A 10127-nucleotide genomic window follows, 5' to 3' on the forward strand; every position below is an offset into this window, starting at 1 on the left:
ACTTAGTGGGTGGACAAAAACCTATTTACCTATTTATAATTTTATCATATTGTTTTTCTTAACCAAATGTTTTAACAACCATACAATCTAGGCTATATAATCTCAAATAATCTCATAGATTGCCCATCAAACTAATTGAGACATACTTAATGTAGTAGGTAAATTGATATTGCTATTTAGTGCTTACACAATCCACAGCAGTGATTCACAAGGGCCACCATTTTTTTAATCTCACATAGTTACAACATAGATAATTTCAGATTGGATGGAAGTAACTGCCATCTTTAGGTCTGTACACAGATGTTCTATGGGGTTTAACTCTGGGCTTTGGCTGGGCCACTTAAGGACAGTCAGAGACGGGTGAAAAAAGTGAAGGGGTTTGAGGTAGCTGTGGGGAACAAATGGTACCCAATAGGGTGCTGTCTAAGCTAACAGGTAAGATGAAGTTGGCAGAGAGAATGTTTTTGAAGACTTCTGAATTAATCCTGCTGCTACCATCATGAATTACAGCATTGAACACTTGATTGAGATACCTTCCCTGTGGAGATTGTTTGTGAAGTAACTGACTGATGTTTTGGGGGTTTTCTTCACAGTTCCCACAATGATTCTGTCATGAACTGCGGTTGTTTTCCTTGGTCAACCTGTTCGTTGTCTGTTGCTCAGTACCCCAGCGGTTTCTTTCTTTTTAAGGACATTCCAAGTTGTTGTACAAGCTATCCCCAATGCTTGTGCAATGGCTCTGATCAATTTCGAACACAAATGCAAAACCCAAGGCTAAAACCAAGAGTGGACATTCAAACAATGTATTGTTTAATGAAACAAACAGGACACATCTGGGCAACAAGAAACCCCTGTCAATCATATGTTTTGCTCACCTAAAAATTGGGTGGTCTGATACAGAAGGTGATATGCTCTAAGTTACTTAACAAATACAGTCAGGTCCAGAATTATTTGCACCCTTGATGAAAATGAGCAAAAAAGGCTGTATAAAATAACACAGATAATGAGCTATATTTTATGTCCAAACATATGGGAAAACGATATACTTTTATCCTAATACAATTATTCTCATTTTTCTTTTCTTTTTATTCAGTAATACTATTTTTTATGAAAACTGTAGGTGTCAAAATTATTGACACCCTTAAAGATTATTTTAAATAAAAGCAAACCAAAAAATCTGCCGTAAAATTCTACTTATTTAAATTAATCTCAGCCTTAAGAGACTGTATTGTGGCCTTCCATCACTTCCTGTTTCCCTAGGGTATAAAAATGAGGTAACACACATGTAAAATCCCTTTGTCATCCATCACCATGGGGAAAGTTAAAGAACAAATCAAAAGAGACAGATGGTTGTTGACCTACACAAGTCAGGTAATGGGTACAAAACAATACATAAACACTAACCACTGTTAGGGCAATAATCAAAAAGTTTCAAACATCTGGAACAATTACAAACTTGCCAGGAAAAGGACGCAAGTGCATGTTGCCACCACGCACAGTGAGGAAGATGGTGAGGGAGGCAAAGAAGAACCCAAGGACCACAGTTCAAGAACTGCAGACTTTAGTTGTGTCTTGGGGTCACAAAGTCTCAAAATCAACCATAAGAAGGGTTGCATGAAGAAAGCCCTTACTGAGAGCAACCAACAAATTCAAGCGTCTGGATTTTGCGAACCGCCATTGGAACTATGACTGGAACAGGGTGCTATGGTCAGATGAGACCAAAATTGAACTTTTTGGCCATGTACACTGTCGGCATGTTTGGCGTCAAAAAAGGGATGCATACAAGGAAAAGCATCTCATACCTACTGTCAAATATGGTGGTGGATCATTGATGCTTTGGGGCTGTTTTACTGCCAGTGGTCCAAGGGCTCTTGTTAAGATCAATGGCATAATTAATTCCACCAAGTACCAGGACATTTTAGCCAAAAACCTGGTTGCCTCTGCCAGGAAGCTGAGACTTGGCCGTAGGTGGACCTTCCAACAAGACAATGACCCCAAACATGCTTCAAAATCAACACAGAAATGGTTCCGTGAAAACAAAATCAATGTTTTGCAATGGCCATCTCAGTCTCCGGACTTAAACCCTATCGAAAACGTGGTCTGAATTGAAGAGGGCAGTCTAAGGATATGAAGGATCTTGAAAGGTTCTTCATGGAGGAATGGTCCAAGATCCCTACAAATGTGTTCTCCAACCTTATTAAACATTATAGAAAGAGGCTCAGTGCCGCTATCCTTGTCAGGGGAGGCTGTACCAAGTACTGAAAACAGGGGTGCCAGTAATTGTGAAACTTTTTTTTGGAAAGAAATGTATAATTTGAAAAATGTGTAATTTTGGTCGATTCCATTGAATCATTAATGTTGGAAAATCACAATATATCTGAGTGATGGTATTATTTGTAATGGTATTATTTGTCTTTTTTGCTCATTTTCATCAAGGGTGCCAATTATTCTGGACCTGACTGTATATGGAAATGCCAGGAAATAAAAGCTGAAATTTGGATCGGTCATCTTTTGACCTCAAACTCAATTGACTTCAGTGTGTAGCAAAACTCTTACTGTATTTTACATCGCTTCTGGTTTCATGGCAGGCCTGTTTTATCACTGCTATAATGTTATATAGTGAGAGAGGGTCCTGTTCCACTTCTGCGTTGACAGACAGGGGTCAACCCATATACAGTGCCCTCCATAATGTCATAATTTTTTTTTTTGCCTCTGTACTCAATTTGAGATTTGTGATGTAAGGCTTGCTCAATTGGGTTTAGATCAGGTGATTGACTTGACCATTTTAAAAACTCCTGTGTTTCCCGCTGTGGTTTATAGTTAAGGCAAGCTGCCTTAACTAAAAACAGCCCCGCCTTAACTAACGTTGGATAAAAAAAAAGAAAATTGATTAAAAAGAAATTCCAACATTGAGATGAGAGTGAATTAATAATTGTGACACCATAAAATACCAGCATAAGCTGTCTAATATTTCTTTAGTCATTAATAATTGTTTTTGCATGCTTTTGTGAAATCATGACTTCTGCAGGTGTGTTTCTCGACATTTATCAGTAGACTAGCGGCAAAAATCAACAAAAAAGCAGACCAGCTTCCCCATGTACAAAGTTTCAGGCAGTCACTTGAACTTCAGCAGATAGGATGTATCTGTACACTTCAGAATTAATTTTGGTACTACTATCAGCAGTTGTATCATCAATGAAGACGAGCCAGTACCTTCGGCAGCCATGCCCAGGCCATAACACCCTCACCACCGTGTTTCACAGATGAGGTGGTGTGCTTTGGATCTTGGGGAGTACCTTCTCTCCTCTATACTTTGCTCTTGCCATCACTCTGATCTTTTTCTCATCTTTTTCCAGAGCTGTGGTTGCTCTTTTAAGTACTTGGCAGACTGTAATCTGGCCATCCTGTTTTTGTGGCTAAACAGTAGTTTGCATCTTTCAGTGTAGCCTCAGTATTTCTGTTCATGAAGTCTTCTGTGAACATTGGTCATTGACAAATCCACACCTGACTCCTGAAGAGTGTTTCTGATCTGTTGAACAGGTGATTGGGGATTTTTCTTTAATATGGCGAGAATTCATCTGTCATCAGCTGTGGAGGTCTTCCTTGACCTGCCCGTCCCTTTGCAGTTAGTAAGCTGACCAGTGCTCTCTTTCTTCTTAATTATGTTCCAAACAGTTGATTTTGGTATTTTTTGTCAGTCTCATAATTGCTTCTTCGACTTTCATTGGCACAATTTTGGTCCTCATGCTGATAAATGGCAATAGCTTCCAAGTGATTGAATGACTACAGGAAAGCCTAGGTGCTGAGAGCTCTCTTATACCTGCATTAAGGAAGCAATTAAACACACCTGAGCAATTACAAACACCTGTGAAGGCATGTCCCCCAAACATAAACACCACTGTAATTTCTACACAGTGAAAGCAAAATGTATAAAATTACCATTTATTAAAATCTGAGAATATACACTTTAACCACATGTTAATTGTGTGATTCCAAATCATTCAAAATTCTCAGTAAACTCTAGAGACTGTTGTGCGTGAAAATCCCAGGAGATCAGCAATGTCTCAGATACTCAAACCACCCTGTCTGGCACCAAAAATCATTCCATGATCAAAGTCACTTAGATCACATTTCTTCCCCATTCTGACATTTGCTCTGAAGAAAAAGTTGAACCTCTTGACCTCTTGCTGCTACATGATTGGCTGATTAAATATTTGCATTAACAAGCTGGTGTCACAGGGGGACTATGGAACTGCCAGTCTGCCACTCGGAAGGCTGACTTCATCCCTGCGTATGCCTCCCTCCAGTCCCTACAATTCCTTGCCCTAACTGAGACCTGGATCACACCTGACAACACCGCCACTCCCGCTGCCCTCTCATCCTCCTTCTCCTTCTCGCACACTCCCCGGCCTTCCGGCCGTGGCGGTGGTACTGGTCTTTTAATTTCCCCCTCGTGGAAATTCTCTGTTCTCCCCCTCTCTGACCTGTCCATATCCACTTTTGAATTCCATTCTGTTGCAGTATCCTACCCTACTAACCTTTTCATTGCAGTTATCTACCGTCCTCCAGGGCCCCTGGGAAACTTCCTTGATGAGCTAGACACCCTTCTCAGCTCCTTCCCTGAGGATGGCACCCCACTGATTCTCCTTGGAGACTTCAACATCCACCTAGAAGCCTCCCAGTCTGCTGCCTTCCTACCGCTAATCCACTCCTTCGGCCTCTCCCTGCAACACTCTCCTCCAACCCACAAGGCGGGCAATGTCCTAGACCTTGTCTTTGTAAGGAACTGCTCATGCTCCAATTTCACGGTTACCCCTCTGCATACATCTGATCACCACTTCATCTCATTCTCCCTCCCTCTTCCTCCCCATCCTCCTCCCCCTCCTCCCTCCCACACTTCCTCAGCCCGCCGTAACCTCCGCTCCCTCTCACCCTCTTCCTTTGCCAGCACCGTCACCGCCTCACTCCCCCCTCTCGAATCCTTCTCCAAACTCCCCGCTGACTCTGCATCTGCCACCCTCCTTTCATCTCTCTCCTCCGCCTTTGACTCTCTCTGTCCCCCTGTCTCAAAGCCACCTCGCACATCCCCTCCCAGTCCTTGGATATCTGACACCCTCCGTACCTCCAGGGCCAGCCTCCGCGCAGCGGAGAGGAAGTGGGGGAAATCCAGAGACGCTTCCGACCTCATGACTTACCAGTCTCTCCTGGCGGCATTCTCTTCCGATGTCACTGCCGCCAAAGCAAAATACTATCAAACGCAAATTCAGAACTCTGCTTCTAACCCCCGGAAACTTTTCTCCATTTTCTCCTCTCTCCTCAACGCACCGCCTCCTCCTCCTCAGTCCTCCTTCGCTGCTGATGACTTTGCTGATTTCTTCGATGAGAAGGTCGCAGTCATCCGCAGATCCTTTACAACCGCCGCCCCCCTCACTGTGCCCTTCCCCCCCTCTAGGCCCATCCCTTCCTTTTCCACTTTCTCCCCCCTTACAGACTCTGATGTTTCTCAACTCCTGCTCTGCCACCGCCCTACAACCTGTGCCCTTGACCCTATCCCCTCTTCTCTTCTCCAAACTATCACACCTGACATTCTCCCATTTGTCACCTCCCTTGTCAACTCCTCCCTGTCTTCCGGCTGTTTTCCGGCATCCTCCAAGAGGGCCCACATCACTCCGCTGCTAAAAAGCCTACCCTGGATCCCTCCATCATCCAGAACTACCGCCCGGTATCTCTTCTTCCTTTCCTTTCTAAAACTATAGAACGAGCCGCTTCTACTCAACTTTCTTCCTTCTTTTCTAACAACAACCTGCTAGACCCCCATCAGTCTGGCTTCAGATCGGGCCACTCGACAGAGACTGCGCTCCTCTCCGTCAGTGAGTCACTTCATGCCGCACGAGCAGCCTCCCTCTCCTCTGTCCTCATTCTTCTAGATCTCTCTGCTGCCTTCGACACTGTGGATCACTCCATCCTCCTGTCTGCCCTGTCAGCAACGGGCATCTGTGGCACAGCCCTGGACTGGATTGAGTCCTACCTCTCTGGTCGCTCCTTCCAGGTTGCCTGGGCTGGTTCGGTATCGACACCTCGGCCCCTCGCCACAGGAGTTCCCCAGGGCTCAGTCCTTGGCCCGCTTCTTTTTTCTCTCTACACTCGCTCCCTTGGCCCTGTGATCACTGCACATGGGCTATCCTACCACTGCTATGCGGACGATACCCAACTCTTCGTCTCGTTCCCGCCGTCTGATACGCAGGTTTCAGCCCGTATCTCTGCTTGCCTGAGGGACATCCAGAGCTGGATGGACAACCACCATCTAAAGCTCAACCCAGGTAAAACTGAAATGATATTCATCCCTGCTAATACCTCTCCCCATCTGGATCTCTCCATTTCCCTCGGGGATACCACACTCACGCCGTCACCCAGTGCAAGGAACCTCGGCGTGGTGATGGACAGCAGACTGTCCCTTTCCGAGAACATTGCGGCGGTGACCCGGTCTTGCAGGTTCTTCCTATACAACATACGGAGAATCCGCCCCTTTCTCACCCCCTACTCGACCCAGCTCCTGGTCCAAGCGATGGTTCTGTCCCGCCTGGACTACTGCAATTCCCTCTTGGCTGGCCTCCCAGCGTCTGCCATCAGACCCCTCCAACTCATCCAGAATGCAGCAGCTCGTCTGGTCTTCAACCTTCCCAAATACTCACACGTCACCCCCCTGCTTACTTCCCTCCACTGGCTGCCTGTCATGGCTCGCATCAAATTCAAAACATTGGTGCTAGCCTTCCAAGCAGTTAAAGGGTCTTCCCCAGCTTATCTGCAAAAAATCATCAGACCCTACACCCCTGCCAGACCTCTTCGTTCAGCCTCCACAGGCCGCTTGGCACCTCCCCCTCTCAGAACCTCCACCTCACGCTCACGACTACTGTCTGTTCTGGCTCCACGGTGGTGGAACGAACTCCCCGTTGAGGTCAGAACTATAGAATCCCTCCCCACCTTCAAGCGCAAGCTGAAGACACACCTCTTCAAACAGCACCTCTCCCCATCCCTCCCTACCTCCCTGTGAACCTTAATTGTTGTCTCTGTGACTTGTGTATCAGTATTTTAGTTGGCTAGGTAAGCAGTGTTTGGATAGTTAACTTTGGTGACTTTTGCTCTGTTTGTTTGTTTGTTCAAAAAAAAAAAAAAAAAAAAAAAAATGGCCCTTGTCCTTATCTTTGTTGTACAGGTAGCAGTTGAAATTGTACTTACCTCTAGGGTCTTTCAGCGAACTTATCCCTGGTTATGGGTATGCACTTTGTTGTACGTCGCTCTGGATAAGAGCGTCTGCCAAATGCCAATAATGTAATGTAATGTAATGTAATGTACAACCTAATAAAGTTGTCACTGAGTGGTATGTTACTGAATTAGCTAGTTTGCTAAACTGCTGCTGTTAGTTTTCTAGTTCTAACAGGCCTTGGGCTATTCAGTGACTGATTATGGTAGACTACAGTATATCCAGTTAAACTGTTCGACCAGTTACTGTGGAAAACCGTGGGAGAATTCCCCACAGAATTCTCATTTTAAATGACTCCAACTGTATGTGAGGGAAAACAACAGTCAAAAATCATAGTGTAATATTTAGGTCTTCATTTTTAAAGTGTTGCTTTTTTGATTGGTTAATCAACTGTCAAATGTACAGAGCCCCACCTCCAAACAATGATATCACCCATGTATAACACCTCACATTTCCCCCCATAGTAGTATATAATAGAATCAGAACATTTAGTGGAGGCTGCAGTTCTGGTGGAATCTAAAAGAAGACTCCAAACCTTCAGTTGTTTTTCAAATACTATGTTTATTTTGGAAATACAAAGAATGACGCAGTCATTCATATGGCAGTTCACTAAAAGATTACAAAAAGGAAAGATACCGCTCACTGAAATGAAAAGGAATTATGACTTAGAATTAAAGTTTGCCATTTTCAGTATTTTCATGGTTCGGTTAACTGGCAAAATTTAATTGGTTAACCGATTGAAAATCTATTTTTAGAACTCCCATAACAAGCTGTACAAGCATGCTCCAATAAGCTGGACCACACCCGAAACAATTAAATTTGGTGTAAGCTCATTCATTCAATATGTTAATGCACAACAGGGTCATCATTTCAGGAAAAACTCTCAATCATAGCAGAGTACTGACTCATTGTGTAGAACACATCCAGTCACAGCAGAGTACTGACTCATTATCTAGAGCACATCCAGTCACAGAAATGTACTGACTTATTGTGAACACATCCAGTCATAGCAGAGTACTGACTCATTATCTAGAGCACATCCAATCACAGCAGAGTACTGACTCATTGTGTAGAAGACTTCCAAGCACAGCAGAGTACTGACTCATTGTGTAGAAGACTTCCAATCACCTAGGCCATGAGGGGGGCCCTAGCCCATGAGGGGCCCTGGGCCATGAGGGGGCCCTAGCCCATGAGGGGGCCCTTGGCCATGAGGGGGCCCTTGGCCATGAGGGGCCCTGGGCCATGAGGGGGCCCTAGCCCATGAGGGGGACCCTGGACCATGAGGGGGCCCTAGCCCATGAGGGGGCCCTGGGCCATGAGGGGGCCCTAGCCCATGAGGGGGACCCTGGACCATGAGGGGGCCCTAGCCCACAAGGGGGACCCTGGACCATGAGGGGGCCCTAGCCCACGAGGGGGACCCTGGACCATGAGGGGGCCCTAGGCCATGAGGGGGCCCTGGGCCATGAGGGGGGCCCTAGGCCATGAGGGGGCCCTAGGCCATGAGGGGGGCCCTAGCCCACAAGGGGGACCCTGGACCATGAGGGGGCCCTAGCCCACGAGGGGGACCCTGGACCATGAGGGGGCCCTAGGCTATGAGGGGGCCCTGGGCCATGAGGGGGGCCCTAGGCCATGAGGGGGCCCTAGGCCATGAGGGGGGCCCTAGCCCACAAGGGGGACCCTGGACCATGAGGGGGCCCTGGCCCATGAGGGGGACCCTGGACCATGAGGGGGCCCTAGCCCACGAGGGGGACCCTGGACCATGAGGGGGCCCTAGCCCACAAGGGGGACCCTGGACCATGAGGGGGCCCTGGCCCATGAGGGGGACCCTGGACCATGAGGGGGCCCTAGCCCACGAGGGGGACCCTGGACCATGAGGGGGCCCTAGCCCATGAGGGGGACCCTGGACCATGAGGGGGCCCTAGCCCATGAGGGGGACCCTGGACCATGAGGGGGCCCTAGCCCATGAGGGGGACCCTGGACCATGAGGGGGCCCTAGCCCACAAGGGGGATCCTGGACCATGAGGGGGCCCTGGCCCATGAGGGGGACCCTGGACCATGAGGGGGCCCTAGGCCATGAGGGGGACCCTGGACCATGAGGGGGCCCTAGCCCACGAGGGGGACCCTGGACCATGAGGGGGCCCTAGGCCATGAGGGGGACCCTGGGCCATGAGGGGGGCCCTGGATCATGAGGAGAGCCGTGATAGAGTTTGTTGTAATGGGTGATTTTAAGGGAGCTGGTTTCCCCCGGGCTCTCTTCAGGTGAGGAGGAATAAAGGCAGTTCTGATTTATTACAATTAGAAGTAAGTTCCCGTGGCCTGAGAATGTGTCTAAAACACAGTGTAATGTATGCTGATCACCCTCCAGCCCAGTAGGTATTCTACCAGCTAGTAGAACCATTAGACTTTGTAACATTAATATACTCAATGTAATATTGCATATTGTGTTTCTGCTATAAACATATATTTGATGCTGTCAATCAACATTTTTCCTTGTCATTTCCTAAATGACTTTAATTTAAGATTGAGTATATGTTAGCCATATACAGATTGAGTATATGTTAGCCATATACAGATTGAGTATATGTTAGCCATATACAGATTGAGTATATGTTAGCCATATACAGATTGAGTATATGTTAGCCATATGCAGATTTAGTATATGTTAGCCATATACAGATCGAGTATATGTTAGCCATATACAGATTTAGTATGTTAGCCATATACAGATTTAGTATATGTTAGCCATATACAGATTGAGTATATGTTAGCCATATACAGATTGAGTATATGTTAGCCATATACAGATTGAGTATATGTTAGCCATATACAGATTGAGTATATGTTAGCCATATGCAGATTTAGTATA

This window comes from Conger conger, chromosome 10 (assembly GCF_963514075.1).
Source record: "Conger conger chromosome 10, fConCon1.1, whole genome shotgun sequence".
Lineage (NCBI taxonomy): Eukaryota > Metazoa > Chordata > Actinopteri > Anguilliformes > Congridae > Conger > Conger conger.